At 36.7% G+C, this 24,348-nt stretch overlaps 1 long non-coding RNA gene across 1 annotated transcript in view; it reads right to left on the reverse strand.

Annotated features, from left to right (window-relative positions):
* LOC135117697 (uncharacterized) overlaps positions 1-24,074 on the reverse strand; it is a 192,517-nt gene extending 168,443 nt beyond the window's left edge. Inside the window, exon 1 of the long non-coding RNA XR_010277069.1 lies at positions 23,706-24,074. This is a non-coding gene — a long non-coding RNA (uncharacterized LOC135117697). The remainder of the gene's footprint in view (positions 1-23,705) is intronic.
* Positions 24,075-24,348: the final 274 nt, after the last annotated feature.

Here is a 24,348-nt window from a genome sequence, read left to right on the forward strand (position 1 = left end):
AAACAAATTGCCATATTTATGGCTGTTTGAAGTTTTCAATTGAAAACTCATTAATAATTCAGGCAATTTTTTCACACCTCTTTGAAAATCCTGAACTTATATTATAATTTTTAATAATGCAGTACAATGTAATTTGAAACTAATTCTTTGGCATCGAACAAAACTTTGTAGTGTTGTAATGCTACTGCACAAAAATATTAACTTTCTCTAAAAATAGTTTAATGGCCGCTTATCACAGCGTAGTTAATAATTATCTAACAGTAACAATATTATTTTATTCAGTTATAAAACGATGTGATCTGATATTTTTCACTGTAATTTTATACCTACTTTTGATTAGCTACTGGGATACTTGTATGAGTACCAACTTTAACATTAATGAAAAATAATTAAAAGGTCATGACTCAAATAGCAACTAAAAGTTTACGTATTTCATATTTTCAACAGTGAGACTTTACAAGTTTATTATCTACCGTTCTACCATATTTATAATCTACGCAAAAACTTATATTAGTTTAGAGAAAATTATAATGGACGGGCTGAATAATAATCAACGAATAATGGAAAAATGTTTCTGTTTTCCAGCGATATGTTAATAAAACGAGTGGAACCTTTGTTAATCGTGATATGCAACCGAAATATTTATTGATACGGACAGTTGAACCATCCGTCCGCGTTCGTTCGATGATCAATCGGATTTTAATATCGCATGTTTTATTTATTTTGAGGTAAGCGAGGTTATGGATAGGGCTTTGTGTATCTGTCTATTGGGTGTCGTAAAAACGATGGATTATATTAACTACCTATCACTGAGACCACTATTCATATTGCTAAACGTATTATTAATTATAATTTATAAATTCGATTATTATAAATGCTGTATATGTATGACGTTGGCATCGTGTAATACATGTTCGAGACAGTTTACATGGTCATCTGACGTAGTGGCGGTGACGACTACGTCAGAGTCATTTTGCTCTATTACCTCTCAAAGTAATCCAGAATTGGTTGTACATAAGTCTTAAAATCCAGCATCTTAAATCAGCCTATCGGCTATAGGCTGATGATGAAGTCTTAAAATATTTTTAAGACTACTAATATTTTAAGTATCTAGTATCGTTGAAATACACTTCATTTTCTTAAGTAATAAAATTGGATCCATGTTCAACAGGTAATAAGATACGATGACAAGGATCGCATTATCACGCACAAGGCAGAATCCCGAAAGTGGGTTGATTTATTGCTCGAAATATCCTTGACGCAGCCCGCAGAGAATTATGTTTAGCAAGGTACAATCCCTTTTTTAAATATAGATCCCATTTTTCCACAAAAATCTAGTTTTATAAGACCTTTGGTCGGAGAAACTCCTCAATGTAATTTATTAGTACTAGACCAACTTACGTCTCCATGAAAACAGTCGAGATTCAATCTGAATGAATACTTATTTTTAGATATCAATTTTAAGGAGAAATTTTATTCATCCCTGGGTTTCGCTGACCTACCTCTTGTAAATTAATTAAGAGCTTTATTTTGAACTACTATTTATTAGGTAGGTAAGTTTAAAGTTCGAGCGACAGATTTTTTAATTTGCATATTATTTAACGTAGCTGGTACCCACTTCTCAATGTCATTTCTATTTATATATCTGACTAATTTATATTATAAGGTCACGGTACCTAGCATAATGTAATGATAATATTTTAGGGTTACATAAATAGGAAATGATTTATTACAAAAATATCCTTTCTAATGAGGGCGAGCGTCAACCTCACTTGAATGTATAAATGTCGGAAGTAGGTAGGTACTCAATCAAAATAGTAATTATAATCTATTTTCGATTCAGTTATATTTAGTTATACATTCATACATATGAGGCATATCCGAATTTTCATTACTTTATGGAGTGTGTGGTAGATACCTCCAGACCGTATTCAGGTCTCTTGTTTATTCTCTTAGCGTATCTACACAAATCACTTTAACATGATCTGCTCCAGACCGCCTCCTTTGTAACCTCAACGTGAAAAAGGAGGACCGTTATAAGTTGGATGCCAACATTCGTAGCAATTTATTTAAGGATATGTGTGTTTGTCTCCGTCTCTTATTATTTATATGGCAGGTGCATAAGCTCTAGATGTGAAGTGTATATTCTATTATAATAGAATATTACGTTTTTAAAGGAATCGGCATAATTTTAACATTCGTTTGGTACTTACATGTTGCTATGAAAAACCTAAATTATACATTCAGGAACAAACAAAGCACTTACGGAGTCTAAATTAAACGTACGTTCAAACCCTAAAAATGTTGTTTGTGCTTATTGGTTTATAATTGTTGTGGTTCGAATTTACTCACGTAGCTATTCTTGTTTGCCGTTGAATCCCATCAAAGTAATTCGCTGAAAGGGTATTTGGATGAATAGCTATCACTCAGAGTAGGGACCGTCGAGCTTAATTTTAGTCTTCACGTAACAAATGACAAGTGTATTTTGCTACTAAATGACAAGCGTTTAGCAGAAACATTCGCACTATGAAACTCATTAACTAACATGTTAAGACTGATGATATATTTCAAGTACATAGTATTAGTGAAGCTAAGAATTCGATTTACCTATAGGTACATAAGGTGAAATGTATACCTATATTAATTTATATTCATTATCATGATAATGACAAACCAACCTGCCATTAGCGTACACCTACGTAGGTATTTACGTACACATTTTCTTTCTTAAATCTACATTACGTGTCGATTTTCCTCTAGTACATAAAGTACTTATGAACACAAACTTTGGCAAAGTAACCATATCTTTCATTTCAATTATAACGACTTAACGTCATTAGTAGACAGAAATAAATATCTCCAAGTTTCACTAAACCTTGGCCTTCGTTTGCAGGAAGAAGTCATGACATACGAGCGCAAAGGGCTTTTTCTATCTTATCGCGGGCCCAGTAAACTTGCTTCGAAAACTCTACTGGGAATACACTTGCGCTCAAGACAAATGGAATCGTCCCCGACACTCGAAAGCGATAACTGCGAAAAAATATGTTTTTGCTCGAGATAATTCTAATTTCTTTTTAATTTATTGTTGGCAAGTATCATTTTAAAATACTTTTATTCTTCGCAAACTTTATTTCTGCTTGACAGTTTCCAGTCTTGTAAAACGAAATGAATTACAAGTTGGACATGACTACGTACTTAGGAGATTTTCTTTTTAGAAATTGTGGTTATCATATCCTCTGGGTATAACATGGAGCTACATTGTAAAATGAGGATATTGTCTTTCGTTTGTATGTTTATACTTACGTACATTACAAGTAAACGCTCGAGCGTTGCCGCGCGGAAAAACTGAACGGAAAAACAGCTAGTCTGAAAGTGCTGTAATAATACTTTCATAGGCTGGACTTTTCTTTACATCTTGAATTAACATATATAGTCTTCCGTGGGTAGATCTAACTCTCAAGCTGCAGGACTGATATAGTTAAAATTTTGTATTAATATATTTCAATGTATATGAATAAGGTATGTTCATGAATAATTAGAAAGAGTTCTTGAACAGGCAGATGACTCTGCGTTGAGTGATGTCTGTTAGACGACACGCAGTTTGCCAATTCGGCTGGTTATAGCATTTAGAACAGTAACAAATTCCACCAAAACATGTTATAAACTCCACTGAAATATGTTATGAACTCCATTGAAATATTGAAGTGTTGATACAGCGAAATGATATCAGTAATAGTGGCTGTTTAGAATAATTTAATTGCAGCAAAGCAATTAACTCCGGTGTAATGAATTAATGGCCATATTTTATACGGAGGCTCGAGAATAGTCCATTTATTCAAATGGTTTCACTTGTACAGTTATCAAAGGCCCAAGCAACGAAGTGAGGACTCCGTTTGGAAACCTGAATAAATTGAGATTGAAGTACAAAAATAAAAAATCGGTAAAAAAACTTTTAAGTCAAACGGTTTTATCTTATGTGCACTGAAAACTAGAAAATAAAAAAATATTTACTTACCTGTCAACCTACGTAGGTGGTCTTGGTCATATTAGACTAAAATAAAACGTGGGGCCCATTAACAGTTGCTGTAGTACTTTCTTCTAGAGGTATAATAGGTGTGGATTGCATCGACTTACTATAATCGTAACTGGAGTTTTTGACAATCAATAATCAGCCGTAGCGGCTTCACCAGCGAACGCCGAGCTCATGATCTACCAAAGTATAAAGATATGCTTTGCCATAGGTAGGATTTCAGAGGGGCCCCACGTTTTTATTTTAGTCTAATATGACCAAGACCACCTACGTAGGTTGACAGGTAAGTAACTATTTTTTTATTTTCTAGTTTTCAGTGCACATAAGATAAAACCGTTTGACTTAAAAGTTTTTTTACTGATTTTTTATTTTCTAGTTTTTAGTATTTAATGAAAATACCTACCGAATATTCCTCATTCTATCTAATTCATTTAGTGCATCATTATTACACGGTCTCTTACCTGATAATTTATTACAATCTTATTTTTAAAAAAGTCAATTTTTTTAACGACGCCAAAAATCATCAAGTGACCCCTCCCTGGGTCAGCAGCGGTAAGGGAGTGCCAGACTCTTACTGACTAAAAATAGTTATGTTTCGTCGTAGGCCTTTTATGTACCAGGGCCACGGTAACTCTTTCGAACAATCCCGCAGCCCAGGCAGGCCTTGGCCCTGTTGGGCCCTGCTGGGGTTGCTGACAGTATTCTACTTGTGTAGCCCTTTCATTTGATACCCATATTGAGGGGGTTGCGGAAAAATATGTAATCCGCCATTTTGTACCGGCGGCCATATCAGATTTACAATGTTATTGATATTACTATATTGTATTGTCATCGGAATAAAAGGTGTATACAAAATTTCAGATTAATCGGTTGACAGGAAGAGGCTGAAATTTGAATTACTAAATTGGACCCAAGAATAAAACAAACGGGATGAGCTAAATAAAACCGTTTAAAAATTGTTATCAGCCATTTGGTAGCGGCGGCCATCTTAGATTTCAATTTTGCATAGTAAATTGTATTCTACTTGTTGAGACCTTTCATTTGATACCCATGTTGATGGGATTACCTTACCCTAAGTTATCCGCCATTTTGTAGAGGCCGCCATCTTGGATTTGAATTTTATATAGTACATTGTATTTTACTTGTTGAGCACTTTCATTTGATACCCACAATGACGGGATTGATAAAACCTACGTTATCCGCCATTTTGTACCGGCGGCCATCTTGGATTTGCAATGTTATTGATATTACTCTATTGTATTGTCATTGAAAATAAAGTTGTGTACCAAATTTCAGATCAATCTGACAACAGGAAGGCACTGAAATTTCAATTTCTAAATTTGACCCAAGAATGAATAATAAATAAAACAAACGGGGTGAGCTAAATAAAACCGTTTAATAATAAAAAACCGTTTAATAATAAAAATAAAGCGTGTTACTGTCATTTCAACTTAGCACGGTGATTATTAACTAATTGTTAGTACATATTTTGAATGTAAGTATTAATATAATGTATGTAAATAAAGCTTTAAATATCTAAGTAATGCAAGCACTTTGGTCATGGACATTACCAGTTCATAAGCAGCGAGCATGTGAAATTTTGCAGCAATGAATCTACCTACTTCGTGTTAAAATTATCCTAAAGTTTGATTTAATGCTTGTCATAACTTAAGAGCAGGTAAAAAGTTATTGATGACACGACCTTGTAAAATTTGCTTCGGTTAATCGCCCTCGTGTCGCAGCAATTTGTAATCGTCTACTGATTGTCTGGCCATTTCGCTATTATTATCTTCGCGCAGAAGTGACGCTTCGTTGGTCACAATAGTTACAGCTGTCAACTCACAATAAATGAAAATCTGTGATCAAAACTTATATTTAAAATGTTTTATGCATTTCGTACGTATTTTTAGATGTTTGCTTCAATTTTGTTTGACACAGAAAGTGTTATTGGTGTGGTCCTTGATTAAACAGAACTACGCTCTGTATTTCGCGGTTCGTTGCAATTTTATTGTGAGCAATACAACTTGCGTCGAGACGATTCTTTGTGTGAGCAAAACATGAAAAGGTCGTTATAACGTATGTGGATTCATTTCGTTACTGCTATCCAACTTCTGGCTGTGCCCTATATTTCCATAAAACATCTACGAATGAATAAAACTGAATACAAACCTACAACAGCCATATATTCTATCGGTAATTTTACCAATTATCGACATTTCTTTTTCCGCGCGGTTAAAATAAATAAAATCTGCATAGTAGGTCGCGAATTGATTCGATTCAACCGTCCTAACCGTGTTCAATGAGAGCTCTCTGGCCGGCGGCGGCCGCACGGTTCGCGCTCATGTCGGAATTTAATTGAAACGGACGCAATTCGATCCGGCTCGACATATGACACGCACCATGCGACGCACTAATTACAGACATCATAGCCGCCAGGAATAGAGTGACGTCTAGTGGTCATACCGAATTCACGAGTGGCCACGGGACGCTATTGACCCTTTCCTAAAGCTTTCACAAATACAGCCTGTGTTCGGGTTCCATGATGATTCGGATTAAATTCTTAAAAATGGTGGAATGTTTATTAAGTCCGTTCTGTTTTATGAAGGGATCAGCGACCACTCCAAATCTCGAGCCTTATCATTTCATTCCTATTTGAGAAAGGTTTTTGACTGAGTTTTGTGAAATATGAAGATAATGGGTGACCGTATGTTTAATAACAATAAGAAATGTCTGGTAAATTATATTAATATCAGAAAATTAATACATAAGTACCTACTTAGCATTTGTGGTTTGCTATATTGTAAATCATGAATTTTGGAAATTATCAGACACTGAATCATTGTTCAACCATACAAAAATACTTACATGAATTTGGTTTATTGTGCATATATGGAGTTCAAATTGTCAACACATGAGGGTCATAATCAATGTGGTGGAACGTGAAATAATTCAAATTCGAAACAACCGGCAACACATGACAATGTATAGGTAAGTATAGGTACATGTATGTGAAAGGAGATCACATTCATGTACACGCTTGGTAAGCATGTTTCACTGTGGCATTTAGCATCACAAGCTTCACTTCACCCGATTGATAGCAATTGAAAGTAAATTGCATTTCACAGTCTATAAAGTACCTATCTGTTTGTCCCGGAAAAGTTTGATAAATTCAATTTTCAACTGGGTAACTTCCGTGTCTGGGCGGTTCACGCTTGATACTTTTTGAATAAATTGGCCCCGCGCCGAATCGATAGTAGTATAGAAAACTCGGAAGTCATCGAAAGGCAACATAACTTTTCGTAGAATATTGAATCAGTAATATCCGTATTTCTGAGCTTGTTTGTGGTCGATGGTCGGACGACGTCACATCTATCAAGGAAAATATTATTTTTGGAAGTACGCGTGATGTTCGCCGGAAATTTGACTTCCTATGTTTTGTTATAGCTATACGCGGAATAGATACATTTACTGAATGATATGCATAGGCACGAACGGTTAGAAGTAATACAAAAACACTTGATTAAATAAAAGAAGTTATAAAACCACTAACTGTAATTTATATTGAATTAACTAAGCCAGCCTCGCAAATAGAAAGCACTATAGTGTCGACGCGGATTTCCCGGGGGTTTATTTGGACATTTGAGCTGCAACATAAAACTATTTAGAACGTTAATTTAGCCAATAGAAAGTATATTATGTGTATCTAAAGAGCTTCAACAGTGTTAGTCCACAGTAAAGTCACAAAGCTCGTAGAAATTAAGTTAATTGTCTGAATCAATTTGTTTTTAAATGCGACGTTTGAATAATCCGGCGAACAGCCGCAGGGTTAGGCCCAAAAATAATTCAAATAAGGTAGTCCTCAATGAAGGATTAGTTTATGCGGTGAACCCATACCCTTTAAATCTGATGCAGGGTGGAGACCAGGACTAATCAGCGCGGATTGTTGCCCTTCCGCCACTCTACGCCCTGATTCAAGTAAATGAGAAAACTTTCTAATTGGAATTTCAAATAGGCCTCCGTTTATCCAGACGAGAGCTGTTCGCGGTTCGACGCCAACATGCTGGGCCGCATTATAATTCTCTTCGGTTTGGGTAATTGATATGGGTTTTAGTAATTTAACATCGCACTACCTACCATTGTCAACAGACCATTTGTTACATTAATAAATGCAGTTGCGTGATAACTTTCAGGGCGCCATTTCTATGAGGACGTTTTGCTGTCAAATGTATGTTGTTGTGGTAAAGTAGTTTTGCACTTCTAATGTAATTGGGGTGATGTTTATTTAATGTTCTTGTGTTAGCCACTTGTTCATTGCGTAAGTTTTATTCGTCGTTCTCGGCACTTGACCGAAGATTGTATTAAGATTGTATTTCATCATTCAGTTAAGGGACAATATATATGTCGGCGCGGCCCACAGCGCGGCCCAATATTGCTGGCTGGTCCCTTGTTTGTGGTCGTCTTGGTGACGTGAGGTGCCAACGTCAATTGAAATAAATCTAAATGGAATCTCGAAGAGAAACCAAGTTCAGGCTATGTGATCTTGGAAATGTATCCGAGTTATTGTAACCAATGTGATTATTGAAGTACTGAACGATAATAGACGATGTGAACGACTACTGTGGTATTATTTCATATCCTGACAAGATGCAAGTGTATCTAAAGATTCTAACCACTTCTGGTGCTCCGACATCAGAAGTGGGATGGATGACCTTGCCCACTGATTGCTGCCTTGTTCGCATATTGGCTTTCTGATGTTGGTGCAGCGCTAAAAGACGTATACTCTTACTGCAGATGCAGTCGCTAATGAGAACACGTTATAAGATATCGATATGGTTACGGATCGCTGAACGCAAGTACTACTGATGGAGTGCAGCATTTAATGAAGTGTGTGACGACCGAAGCGGATTGATTTAGAAAAGATTGTCCATGGAATCGTCATGCAATACGGAATACCATGTTGAAAGAAATTGCGAGAAGGAAACTGACAACCGTCGTTCCTTTGTTTGTTAAAATTGAGTGATCGAATTCTGAAGGCACTGATTACAGTCCTCCAGGTGGAACCGCCTGAGTTTAATGATATGAACTGTACGCACGCATTACGAAGTTTATTTGGTGCGAGAGCGTTCTGACCAAGTGTTCGTTATGGACAGTGTTGAGAGCTTTTGAGAGCAATATTAATGGTGAAAAATGAAGTGAAGATGTTCGGCGTAGCAAGCGAGATGATATTCCTCTGGTTTACACGTTTCTTGTGTTTGTGTGTATAAGGAACATTACACCTGGAATGTGTCACGTCGTAGAACAGGCTAATTCTAAGGTTGGGGGAAGAAACACCCGGGATGTGCCTGTGATAATGCTATCAGAATCCTATCCTAAAATGCTTTGATTATATATATGTCTAGATGTAGCGTCGAGTGCGCGCAAGCGTGGAAAAAAATGTCAATGTACTGTTCATCGACATTAGCTTTCCTGTCAATCAGAACAGATCGTGCCGCTTAACTGTCAAAACGTATTACGCGCGCTAACTAAAATACAAATAACAGAGGTAAAATGACGACATGTGCAATTAAAGTCTGCCGGAATTATAAAGGAAGGCTAAAAAGTGCCAATAACATCACCTATCATCGGTAACTGACCCAGAAAATAAATATTTGTTTTTTGTAATTATGTTTATTAAATCACGCCATATTGTATCAGTGTTGCCAGTTTCTGTTTTTCATTTTCCCAACTTCACGTGTTTATGTTATGTATAAAGGATATTTTTTTAAGCACTGCGGAAAAAAATAATAGGTATAATTTCTATTTTTTTATTGCTCGGATAGACATTTTCTGATTCTCCAAAATATTATCTACTACTATGTATTTGATTAGTAAATTATGGTCATCGACGTAACATAATTTTTTTTAGAATTCCAAGTAATCCTATTGTTAGGAGTCAGACCGCATTAAAAAAAGGCGCGGAGATGCGATGTGGACACCAGCAAAAAATACCGTAGTGTGTTCCGATCACTTCCACAGCAAGGACATGAGTACTGTCGACAAGATAGGGCGCCGAAGACTTACAAAAGGAGCAGTGCCAAGCAAGGTTCAATTTTCTATAAAGTTATAGTTAAACCGAATAACACTATGTATACAAACTTATTTAATTAGTCTATTTTTTTTTCATTATTTATGGGAGAATCGTAGAAGCTGGTATCATTATTTACGTCAACGCGCAGTGTAAAATGACATCTACACGCACACATGCATAACAATTTTGTCTCTGCTTCTTTGTTGGGATTGTATGGTGACACTCCATCTAGACATATATATAATCAAAGCCTAAAATGATACCCTAATCTTAACAATTGTTGCAAGAATTTGAATGATTTGTTCCGTTGAAGGAATGCGTTTTATGGCATTGAGTGCTCGAAGAGCTAAAAGAATAGCATCGTACTTCGATGTTTCATAAATTGCATTGTTGGGGAAACGAAATAGTGGATATTTTCATAGTCTCAACGGAAAATAACAGGACTTGGTTACCATGGTTACTAAAACAAGATTGGTTGCTATGGTGACAATATCAGAGTTGTTATCAAAATGTTGTGATAAAATTAACCGATTTATGATATCTTTTGCATGTGATGATCCCGTGAGCCTCTCCTGCTTCCTGTGGAAGAAGTCTCTGCTCGCTCTTCGCTGCGGGGTCCGCGAGCGCAACGCATGACTTCTACCGCGCGCTGTCTTCCAGCGTGATCAAACACGATACGCGATGTTTGTTACGTACAGAGATACTAAGAGCAACATGAATGATGAACCTGGTGAGATCAATCCAATTTTGTTTTGCGTCTTTTGTAAAGTCGTACATCCGTAACGTTGATAATTGTCGACTATCTCCTTGGTTTAGTAGTGATATCTAAGGACTCGGGTTTGATCCTCGGGCTACGTCATATTGCTTGATTGACCTAGCACCTCATTCATTGCTTTCAATGACTTCCAATTCGTACACGCTAGTTTGCCGTAGGCAGAACATTGTATGGAGCGTTTCACCGTTCAGGTGATACTATTACCCTGTACGATAACGAAACTATTATAGCAAGACTATAGTTAGCCTCGTAGGTCTAGCTGTCATAAGCGCGGCTGCTCAGCACGAGGTCTCGGGTTCGATTCCCGAGTCGAGCCGAAATTGCTTTGTTGCCTTAGAAACTTTCACAAAGCATTCCGGAGCCTGGAAATTGCTAATTGATGCACCCGTGCATCGGAGGACACGTAAAGTAAAGGCAAGTAAAGGTCCTTTAGTATGTTAGGTGCTGCTTGTGATCTCTCTCCGGTCGTGTCGCATTGCCGTCCCATCGGACTACGACAGTGAAAGAATAATGAGTGCACCTGTGTCAGCGCGAATGCTTGTTCACTATAGTATGTCCTGCGCAGTTGGCTAATCTCCTTACATGAGAATAGCCGTCGTAGCTGGTAATCGGCTAAGAGGACATCTTAGCTAGTAAATAGGAATAATATCAATCACATGTTAGCTTTTTAGGTGTCTGTTTCTTACCTTATTGCGTAGCCATAGCAATTAATTTCCTACCTTGGAAAATAGCTTCAAAATAGCACGCTGTTGTTATTTATCGCTTACTTTTTGCTTATCTGACTTACTTGACTTAGAGTCCTATGTCCCCTAGATAGGGCAGAGGGCATCCACAGTGTTCCGCTATCGCGTTCGGTCTTGAGCTTTGCGCTTTATTTCGCTCCACGTTCTGCCTATAGTCGCCGCCTCTGCAATGATTGACCGCGGCCAGGATTGTTTAGGGCGGCCACGTTTCCGCTTCCCTTGGGGATTCCAGTCTAGGGCTTGCCTCGGGATGTGATCGGGGTCCCTTCGGAGCGTGTGGCCGATCCAGTTCCACTTGCGTCGTTTGATCTGCTGGTCGATCGGTGTCTCTCCGCAGCGTTCCCACAGTTCTATGTTGGAGATTTTCTCGGGCCAGTATATACCGAGAATACGACGAAGGCAGCGATTGACGAAGACCTGGAGCTTACGCTTAAGCTTTTGCTTATCTACTTGCTCTATTTACTTACATTGAGTTGCGCAGCTTTACATTGTGCGTCAGACTTTACATTTGCTGGTAGACTGTACCTAATCTACTCGAATAACCAATTAGTAATTTCATCGTGTTCAGATGTACCTACGATGGATACGGGTTGATTCGGAATAAACCCATGTAAAGCCTGTGTGATGGCATAAGAGTCGCCGGGAACAGACCTGAGTAAAATCTGTGGTACAGTTGGTGTCATGTCACTGTGGTTGTGATCGTGTACCCTACAAGGCCGGAATAGGCTGTTGGCACTGTCAAGGGACACACCGACGGTGAAAATCCTGAGTAGAAGGTTTGAAGTGAATTAAACGACAGCCGTAGTTGTGACGGTTCCTGTAATTAACGTGTTGAAAGTCTGACTATCAAAAAGAGCAGAAGCCACAAAGTCTGATAACTAGTCTTGCCGAAGTGTGACTGGTTGCCTAGGTAATTGTGTTGAGAAATCGCTCCCTATAAGGCACGTATGCCCAGCTACATTCGGTTAGAATGAAAGTCAATCCAAACTTATTGAGAGAAGGCTAGGACTGGGCTGGATGTAGTTAGTTAACTTAAGCTCTCATCTCTAACAATAACGGATGGTAAGTCTGAAGTCTAATGTTTGGTTACCGATGCGCATGTTTGTCTTATCACTACAGATGTTGATGGCCGAGGCTGAAGGAGAGAAGGTGATCAACTACGTACGCTAACGCCGTGTGAGCTGATGGCTCGCAGCTGCGGTTGCTGACACGCGCTGTTGCAAGCCAGGATACCGTGCGATTCTGCGGTGGTAAAGGCGAACCAACAGTGAACTGTCAATTCGACACTTTACGAGTTTTCCCTATGCTAGTTAATCAGGTGATCTGTTTTGTTGTTAATGTATTATGAACGTCGCGTTAAAATATGAAGCAGTAGTGTATTTAAAAACATTGCATTTGACGTTTATCGATTGAATTAGCAGACTATTGAGATTCAGTTGTACGTTTGTACGTTTAAACGAAGTTTTTAGTTTCGACGTGCTATTTGAACTTGATTATTTATCAGATACAGTTGAAGATAATGATACCGATAGTGAGCATTTAGTTTTAGCAGTTGAATTGTTGATAGTTACTGTATCGAATTCGCTAAGCTGTAACAAGTGAAGTCTATCCCTGATGAATTGTCTGATGAACATCAGATAGAAAGTATGTTGTAATTAGACCACTATTGGTTGTTTGATAAAATCAGATCTAAGCTTGCTTTGATCAATGAACTAAGTTATTGAGTAAAAAAAAGAAGAATTAATGGAAGTAGTCTAGTCCTACTACACTTGGTATCATTCTACGTTGTAGTCGTAGCTCATGCAGTAACAGTCTGTAAAGAGTCTCGGTACTTTCTTGGCTCTCCCACATTACTTAGATTCGTTGGGAATGTCTAAAAATGGTTACTGGTTAAGTGACCAAAATCGTGTCGCTGGTTAAGTGGCTACGATAATAAAAAAAAGAGATTTAAAAAAAAAGTATCCCCTGGGTTAAGGGAAGTCTCCGGTTAGGAGAAGCCTCCGATTAGGAGAAGCCTCCGATTAGGAGAAGCCTCCGATTAGGAGAAGCCTCCGATTAGGAGAAGCCTCCGGTTAGGAGAAGCCTCTAATTAAGAGAAGCTCCTGGTTAAGGGAAGCCTCCGGTTAGGAGAAGCCTCTGGTTAAGAGAAGCCCCTGGTTAAGGGAAGCCCCTGGTTAAGGGAAGCCTCCAGTTAGGAGAAGTCTCTGGTTAAGAGAAACCCCTGGTTAAGGGAAGCCCCTGGTTAAGGGAAGCCTCTGGTTAAGAGATGCCCCTGGTTAAGGGAAGCCTCTGGTTAAGAGAAGCCTCTGGTTAAGAGATGCCCCTGGTTAAGGGAAGCCTCTGGTTAAGAGAAGCCTCTGTTTAGAGAAGCCCCTGGTTTAAGGGAAGCCCTGTTTAAGGGAAGCCTCTGGTAAAGAGAAGTCCCTAGTGAAAGGAACCCTGGTTAAGGGAACCTGGTTGAGGGAACCCCCTATTTATGAAATGTCCCTGGTTAAGGGAGCATCCTAGTCTTAACAAATGTTTTAATAAAGTTTCACAATAGCTGAGCTTAATGATATGGTCAGGTGTGGCCGAACGAAAAGATGTTCCTTGGTATTATTTCTGTTACAGTGCTACTTACACGAGGACGTGTAAAGCGCAGGATGGCCGTGTCGGCGCGGCCCACAGCGCGGCCCAATATTGCTGGCTGGTCCCTTGTTTGTGGTCGTCTTGGTGACGTGAGGTGCCAACGTCAATTGAAATAATTTTAAATGGAATCTCGAAGAGAAACCAAGTTCAGACTATGTGATCTTGGAAATGTATCCGATTTATTGTAACCAATGTGATTATTGAAGTACTGAACGATAATAGACGATGTGAACAACTACTGTGGTATTATTTCATATCCTGACAAGATGCAAGTGTATCAAAAGATTCTAACCACTTCTGGTGCTCCGACATATAAATAAGGAAACCTGCTATGTTTCTTATTTTCTTTGATGGTAGATTATATGAAAAGTTTTAATAAACGTTAAAGGAACTAAAAGTTTCGTCGCATTGAATCAAAGCAAGTATCGATGTATTTTTAATACCTTTACACATTTTCTCAACCATACGCTTGAGGAAAAATCTTTGAGGAAATTTCCATCAGTCGTATAAAGCTCTGAGAACAGTGCAAGGTTGGACCACCTGTCACGTTTGCTATGCTCATTAGGCAATTACCACACTAACGTGATTTCGTTAAGAAGTATCATTTAAGCTGACGTAAAACACGTACCTACCTACGTAAATAACACAGAAATTACCGGTGTTCCATGCATCTCATATTTCAAATTATATCGAAATCAATGTCGATTCGAATTATCTATTGTTTATTTTTAATTTATTGAAAACATGTATTAATTTAAATTAACAAAATCATACGAGTTTATGTAGGTATATGTGTGTATGGACTCTATTTATTGTAATCATTTATGACCTTACTGATCCTTAAAAAGATTTTGTCCGATAACATATGTAACAAAACAAATTAGTCGAAACTTCATTACGGGTTGTTGAACGAAATATTAATTAATTATTCGAATCATATGCAAAGGGCCGAGCGGGTTCGTAGCACAGTGGTCAACTGCTACGGGCTACGAGCGCGTAGCCCACGTAGCCAGCATTTGTCATGCTGTCTGTGTAATATATTTTTAAGAGAGATACCATGACTTTTTATATAACTAAGTACTGTTGTTGAAAGAGTAATATGTATTTAAGTAAATCGCTTCAGTACACCACTAAGTGAATTTACCAATAGAGAAAATATTTTGGCAATCAAACATTGGGCATTGAATGGAAGCTTAAAAAAACTAGCAGAGTTTTCCAAGATTATAAAGATAAAATGAAGTGTTGAATCAGCAGGAACAGGGCGCATGCATTAGAGAGTTTCGTCAGAGCATTCGCGTTACATCAGAGACGTTGTAAAACTTGTCCGGCCGATGGTCGAGTAAGCTCGGAACGAAATTGCCAATCCTCTTTCACAATGGACCGTAAAATGGTTTTCCGTTTTTGCCCGACCGAGCGGAGCGCTTCTCGTTGATTCACCGGACACGTCGCTCGGTGGGCTATCACTAGTGGGGGGAATTTGTGGAAATAACTCTTCATATACCTGGATACCGCGCCGCGGGAAAAACTATACCGAGCATTTACACGCTCTTTAGTACCTACCTGCTCGCAATTACCGCCAAACTAATCTTAACAGCACATGTCGCTTCTATTTTCATTTAACCTACTGCTTTTACCATTTACCGAGTGCAGCCGGCTTGAAATTTTTCACAATACATTTTATACCCTCAGTAGTGTTTACAGTGAAACAAAAATGTTTCTTGAAAAGCTTTTATTATGCTCAAACTTTACAAAGCGCCGAGTCCACATTGTTTTTGACGTATTTTTCATTACATTAACTGAATTTATAAATGAATGTGGGCATTCATACAAGACAATATGGTAAAAGCATTGGTTTATTAATAATGAAAGAATGGTTTTAATTATCGGAATTGTCAGCAATAACATTTCGCATATTTAAGATTTATATTTATTTATGTAAAGATGCAAGGTTTTTATTAGTTTGAGTACCTAAGTATATGTTTCGACTGAGCTACAGAAAGTTAATAATGAATTGCTTATTTTTTTATGGTAAGATATTTATTATCAGACGTATCAAGCTGTTTAAGTAAAATAGTGATACCACGTTGCGGTTCATAGTTATGGACAAATAAAACAATGAAACTTTGTAGTGGACTTGCACTAGATGGGCTAATGGCAATTTTGCTTATTATTTTTTGTTAGTAAAATTATATGAATTTCAAATTATAATTTAATTCATATTCCAATACTATTTCTGTAGTAAGTACTTCCCAAAATTGCTAATGTATCAAATTATAACTCTTAGACTGTTCGTGACAGCAGTAACAATTTAAGAAGTATAATTTCTTCTAGAAAAGTTTTATTTTACTCTCATATTTTTAAAATTTTGTTTAGATATGTAAACGTAGGTATTGTTGGACGTGGATTTATCTACATTTATTGAAGAAGGACCGGCTAGAGCTCTGCGTATCACAACACTAGTCGCAATAAGCGGATTAGCTACGATCGCCTGTGCCAACGGTTGTTAGCATACATTCGACAGCAGTGCCCGCCGATTGGCCGTCATCATATGTAAAAACAAGCTTGATCAGGTAAACTGCTGGCTTTGGATGTAGATGCTATAAGCTAATCAGGAAAAATCTTCAGGACGTTGATGTCAAAATTTCTGCTGGGCGGTCATGGACGAAAATTAACTATTACTAATTTGTATTTATCACTAAACATAGAACCTTTTTCTATTCAAAATAAAATATGTTTATAAATACTCGTTTTCCTGTCAAATATATTAATAGGTTAGCTTTTGCATCCCTAGTGAAAATAAAAATATAATACTAAGTAACAATTTCTCTGCTTCTGAAATTGGAACAATGCCGGATGCCTTGACTTAATTTGCCAATTCTAAGCTCGAATTACGTTAGCAAGTTTAATTTCTAACAGAGGGACATGTATTCTTTCATAAATTTGTATTTGAGTAACACCAGATTTGCTTTATGGGCAATATTTTAAGTAAGTTAAGCAACAAACTTCTCCCCATTTTAAACTTGCGTCGAATTATGAACAAGTTTATCATGATAAAATTATTTTCGTTATAACTCTAGTCATAAAAGTTGATTCCCTTAATGCAATGTTCGTAAAGCAAATCACCGCAAGTAACATTACGTCTACTACATATTAATAAACATGAAGACAAAAAACGGCGGGTAAATAAAAAAGAATAATACAGAGCAGAAACACATTCCGCGCTCGGTCCGGGGAGTACAATGCGGCGAAACGACACAAGTACATAAGCCAGTTGAAACTACTGGCGGTGACAGCTACAGGCAATATCTTTGCTACACCAGACCAATATCTGTAGAGCTGCAAAAATAATGATACTTGAGAAAAACTTGCACTACGGAATAATCTACTCTGTTCTCTACATATGAAGTTGTTCCTTTCTTCCCTTTAAGCGAGTCAATTATTATTTCTATCTCACGAGCAGTTGCATTTTTTTTTCTTTTCCTCATTAAGGCAAATATCTTCCTTGCTCTGTTATTGTCATTCCCGTCCCTTGGGAATTGAGAGTACTTGAATAATTCTTTTTTCAAGTGTTACACAAAGACTTGCAATTTCATTCATACCAACGAACAAATTGTGATTGTAGTGATAGGTATAACGGAGATTTACTAGGCTAATATTTTATTTAAGGACATAAACATAAATTGTGTTATAACTATCTTCAATCAATTTACATAAATGTGTACCTATCTAAATAATTCAATAAATGACACATCAAAGGCGCAAATGATCATGGTATTTATTTCCTAAATTGTACGCAAGGAAAGTACTATATCAAGAGGAAGGACATGACCAATTTATCTCGAACATCACGTAATACTCTTGGGAAGGTATTTAATTCAACGAGGCCGAATAAAGGTATGAATTCAAAACGAACATTTTAACCTTGTATTTTTGTACTATTTCGCAGATATTCGTAAATACACACCCACCCAAAACAAAAATGTGAAAGACTGCCAAGTTCGATAATATGGGAATGCTTCGCCTATAAAAGAAGTGAGATCTGAATAAGTACCAAGTTCCATACACATACCTCAGTTAAAAATAGTTACTTTTTAATGATGTTACTTGGCAAGTTTTCATACATCTTGTTATAAACCTACTAAACGCAATGAATCAAGTATTTAATTTTCTATTAAAACTTGCCAAGTAATCATCATTAAAAAGTAACTATTTTTAACTGAGGTATGTGTATGGAACTTGGTACTTATTCAGATCTCACTTCTTTATAGGCGAAGCATTCCCATATTATCGAACTTGGCAGTCTTTCACATTTTGTTTTGGGTGGGATTTTTAATTTTGTAAGGTTGTTTATTTTATTTTTTTCTTATGATGAAGTTAGTTAAAGAAATGTCTCATTTATACTATTTTTTAGATTTTTTAATATGCACTATGTTTCTTACAAAGAAATGAACTAGATTAACTAAATGGACTAGATTTACCAACTGACTGACATGTCATGTTATCATATATTATGTTCGTGGATCAAAGTTACACATTCGCTATTTTCGAAAGTGATTCACACTTGGCCGTTTTCAGATTTTTACTTTACTTTGACTAAATACAAACCTTTGTACCATTCGAAGATATATTATATAAATATAGATAAATTTAGTTCGTTTTAGTTCCTTAGGGGTATAAATTTACACCGGGTATAAAACACCTTCATTATTTTGAAACCGACTCACACTTGGCCATTTTCAGATTTTTCCCTTTACCTTGACATAAAGACCTACCTCCATGCCAAATTTCAAGTCAATGCGACCATTGGAAGTGGTCTAGGTTTTTGATGAGTGAGTCAGTGAATAAGTGAATAAGTGAATAAGTGAATCAGTGAATCAGTGTATAGTAAAAATAGCGATTTTCTGACGTCAATATCTCAAGACCTACAATAGGTATATTAATGAAATTTTGTATTTTAGATAAGTGAGGGGGTCTCAACAGATACTAGAAATTTGATATGCGTAAATAAAATAGATTTTGAGTTACAGGGGGGTCGAATTTGGCCTGAAATGGTTCGTGTAATATAACCCACGGCCGGTGTGTCGCTTTTTTTGCTCGAACTTGGCGGATACACTGCCGTGTGTCTAGATGAAATGTATCGCCGATGAGCGGCTGTGTCAGAATACAATGGAAAATGAGCGCCAACGCCAATTATTTCAGTATGGAACCGATAACTTTCGTTAAAGTGAGACTTGTTAGCAATCGCATGTTTTATTTCACTTCTGTATGAAAATTTATACAAAAATGAAACTGATTGCCACGTATTAAAATACATGCATAAATTACCCCTGGAAATACTTTTTCGGTTGATTGTAAAATGATATTTGGATAACCAGATAGATGATTTATTTTTCTATCACGTTCAGGAAGTAAGTAGGTATTAGTACGTAGTTGGTAGTATAAAGGTTGCAGACTTCATAAATCACCTGTCTGTCATGAAAAATACTTCATTAATAAATTTATTTTATGAATACTGACTCATTTATCGAACAATAATTTTATAACACCACGTAACAATATTATTTTAATTAATACGTGGTAGAGTATTAATTGAAGCCTTGATTGTATAAACTATTATATCTTACATTGCAATAATATTTCATATGGGTTGCATTGATCAAAGTAGCCACATATTTTTGTGTTAATTTATTAAATATTAAATCAGTAATTTTTGTTAAACAATTAATGTAATTTGTGTCAGTCACTTTACTGTGATACACACAGATATTTATGTAGCGTAAATGTTGAACACTAAAATATTGTGTTTAATATTTTCGTCACGCAACCCTCATGAGTAACACTTTGACCCAGTAATTAAACAAATGATAGCCGAAAAAGATTGATATTAATCAAACTTTTCCGTGTCACCGTTTCCCAGGTTGTTGACTTAACTGGCCGTTCATAAAGTTAACGCAGAAGTATCCTTCGTTAAATATTTAAACAGAATGAATTTAGTTAACGTTTACGTACTAACTTAAAAATGAAGAATTTACGTGCAACATTATACTTCACACTAATATTATAATAAAAGTGAATAAGATTTGGATTGGTTTCACGCAAACACCGCTTCCCAGATTTTGGTGAAACTTTAAAGTTGGTACTCTGTTCTAGTGTGTGATACAGTTTTTAAAGCATACCATGGGTGTTGGCTTTACGTAGAATAGTACAATACTGTTAGAATAACGCGGTTACTTGGATATTTACTAGTAGAATCCTTCGATTAACAGAGGTATAGATATTTTGGTAAAGGTGACAAAATTCCTGGAAGTAGCTTGCGTACATAAAAAGGTTTATATCTAAGGTGTTATTGAACACGCTTGATTTAAGATCCCCAATAAAAGTGTCACTTACAAGTGAACTGAAGGCTTCCTCCTCGCGTTGCGTGACCCGTAAGCGGATTATTATGAACCGGGTCCGGCCGGTGACATTTATGGTGCCATTATAACCGCTAATTATCTCTGATCTGTCAATAATACTGGCACAAATCAAATTGAGCTCTGTATCACGCTGATTAAAAATGTTTAACACGTCTGGGAATATGGATTGTCTTATTAATAGCGTCTCGATCAGAATAAAATTACTAATTTATTTAATTATTTTTTTTGAGGCTATATTGATAAGTATTGTCCGTTTTTATTTGTAAAGTTGTGAGAAGATGAAGCATTCCTGCGTATTAGTCAGGATAAACTAGTCTCGTGCATTGTAAAGATAAAGTAATGTTTCATTCTAAACGTTATTTTTTCCCCTTTGTTATTTTCTTCCCTCTAATTACCTGCCACTACTTCTTACTTTTCTCTTTGATACAAAGTAACCTTTTTACATGTACGTGAACATAGTTGAAATAAGTTCTTCAGTGTTTCGCTCAATGGTTGAACATGCATTGAACTCTTGGAATCGCTGCGGTGCACGCCGCCGACTGAAAAAGCCTTGTACACTTTGCTCCTTATGGATTTGGCATAAGTTTTTGAGTACATCTTGTAAAGTACAAAAGTTCACTTTACGGATCACTGTGTAGCTTTTTTCTTTGTTCTATTTGATTTTGCGGTGCGTGTATTTGTGTGGTTTCCTAAGCATTTTCATTGGTCTCTTTAAATTTTACCGAAATTATTTAGTCAAAATTTTGTGAGTTCCACGAAAATGTTTTGAAAGATAATATTCATAATATTTCTTCAGTGAATTTCACAGATATCAATCACGTGATGTCGGGTTAATTAGTTAATCACCTTGACCCTGTCGCTGGGGGAAAATGGTTGCAAGCGATATTGAGGGCGTTCGAGGGCCCGCTAAAACGAATTTCGTGTTTCTTAATGTAGCGACGAAAATGACGCAGTAAATATTAAAATTATGCTATCGAAGTAACAACTAAACATTTTAATTAGACGGTAGCGTTACTAAACCGGCGGGGTCAAACGGATAATATTTCAAAACTAAATACACGAAGTTTTTGATACTGGACTGTACGGTTGAGTCGCGATACAGCTCGAAACGTGATCCACATTTTAAGCGGCTCTCTTTGGATTAACTAAGCCATTACTTATAAAACTATAGCTCAGATGATATAGCACCGATGTCTCATAAAAACAAAGTAGATCCTGTTAGATTGTAGTCGTCTATAAATACATCTAAACGGCGAAGTTAAGGTGATCGTATAGCTATTTACGTGTTTAGTACGCATTCAGTAAAGGAAAAGATCGCGTATCGTAACGGAAACATTTGTGAAGTATCCCTGAACATCGGGGCGTGAGCATTCGGGTCACGTCTGCGTGGAACGCGAACGCCGACCACCTCGAGGTTTGTTGTGATATCGCCCCTGGTTTTTTCACAATACCTGACCCCACTAGGAGAGATTCCCCTGACGTTAGTTTGTTGAGATAGCTGTACCAACTTTATGTTCTTTTTAATGTTTTAGTGGCCAAAGCGCTACGTGCCGTTCGCTATGTTCGGATATCTGTCGCGAACCCTTTTATCTCCCCGAAATGTTAATTGGGAGGAGATTTCTAAATAATTTACTTAAGTTCATTGTTGTAATTATTAACAGTTTAATTGATTTCGTTAATAATATTAGACATTAACGTAGAACTTACATAACAACGATGCTTGACGCTTCATAATCTGATTAAAGCTTTTGAGTAATTGAAGTGGTATAATGCGAGGTACGGAAGGTACTTTACATTATTTCCTGACAATGCTCGTAATACTGAGGCTAATACCCTGATTTATCACGTTTTTAATAATAAGTACCTAATAGGTATTATAAATTGTTCATTACTTGAACTTTTGTAGAGTAGAGAGAAGATATTGTGCTATTTCACAAACTATAAAGCGTGTACCTACTTTGCAATAATGAAGGTACAAATCTTAAAAATATAAATATAAAATACTAATAAACAAATACATATACCTAAGTACAGATAAACAAATACATTCTATATATATTTTTCTGCATAATATCACGTTTGTTTATGACTCCTTATTATTCCTTAGTGTTCCAGAAACTTCTGTGGAATGGGCTCAACAATCTTAAGACTTCTTTAGAAAAACAAGAAAATATTACGTTTCCTTTTAAACTTTCGGTACCACGTACTTACGTTGAAAACTTTACCCGTGTCCTTTGTAATACTCTCTAAAACGTGATTTAAAAAAACTTCTACTTATAACGTATTTAAAGGCACCAGCTGTGGCAGTTTGACGTATTTTTAACAGTTAAATATTTTCCGTGACTCTGGGGATGTTTTTGAAATGAAACCAGATGTCGCTGAATTATCAACCATCTCTGGACAGACTGCTTTTCGTCGTAATTCCTGATCTACGGACTGTTTAGTTACGATAAAAAATACAAGTAATGTACCCAAGTAATTAGTACTGGCTTGTGTTTAAACACCACCCAAAAAAGTACCTATTTTACTACCAAAAAAATTCTAAACGGTTACCAAAATGGATAAATGGTCACCAAATAACGTTTCCAAAAATATTATTACATAAAACCATTTTTTCGTATTATTGACTACTAAAAAAATATATGGACGCCTTTAAAATACACTTTAGACCAAATATTATATATTGTCACTACTTAGATGTAACCAACTATGTAAAACCATGACTCCTAATTTGGTCATTTTTGTTAGACTAAAAAAGCTAACGATCGCTAGAATATTTCCCAAATACCAATTAATATACTGGGGTTCCCAAACGTACGTCGCTTATTTATTGTTATATGAATTTGTGTGTAACTCGAGTACGTTTAAATGTAAGCACGCAACATGCAGCAAGCATGGCGTCTGTCACGGCTCCGGCGCTGCAGGGCTCCGGCGGTCCCATGCGAGCTTATCGTTGCAGATGGTTTTCACGCTCACCACCGCAGCTTCGGCTTGCTGGCCGGCTCTGCCGGCCAGCCTCAGCCGCAGCGGCGAGCCTTAAAACTACCTGCGCCTCAGCTCGCAGGCCGCCTCGCCCCTCCGCGCCTACGCGGTTTTGAATTGCACTCTAGGGGTAGGGCAGACAAGACTACGTGGAGTCGGTTTTGCAGCGATTCGTTTTCGTCACTAACTTTGATTTTTGGTAGTAATATTAATCTTTTAGTTGGATAGAATTTGGTGACCATTAATCCATTTTGGGAACCAAAAATAATATTTGTGCGAGATTTGCGATTTTTCTGATGTTATTTTATTTTTTTTGGATCATAATATTATATACTTTAGTGCCCTTTTAATAAAGTCAATTTATTTTTTTTTGGAGTTGTTTATTTTATTTGGTGCCTCAGCTTAGATTCTTAAAAATATTTTTGGTGACCGCCTAAATAGGGTAGTTTCCAGGGTCGAAATAATGAAATAATATTTAGTCCGCTTTTTAGATAATCAAAAAATATTGGATACGTATTTTTTCTTTTTTTAATTAAACATAAAATGACAAAGATAATACGCTTCAAAAATTAGGAGTGGGGGCCTTTTACGTCACAGTCTCCTGAAAATTGTAGCAACTTGTGACGTCACACTCAACTTTAACACGCTATATCTTAACAAGTTCTGATCCAATTTAAAAAAGAAAAAATACGTATCGTTTAATTTTG

The sequence above is a fragment of the Helicoverpa armigera genome, chromosome 13 (genome assembly GCF_030705265.1).
Source record: "Helicoverpa armigera isolate CAAS_96S chromosome 13, ASM3070526v1, whole genome shotgun sequence".
Classification (NCBI taxonomy): Eukaryota; Metazoa; Arthropoda; class Insecta; order Lepidoptera; family Noctuidae; genus Helicoverpa; species Helicoverpa armigera.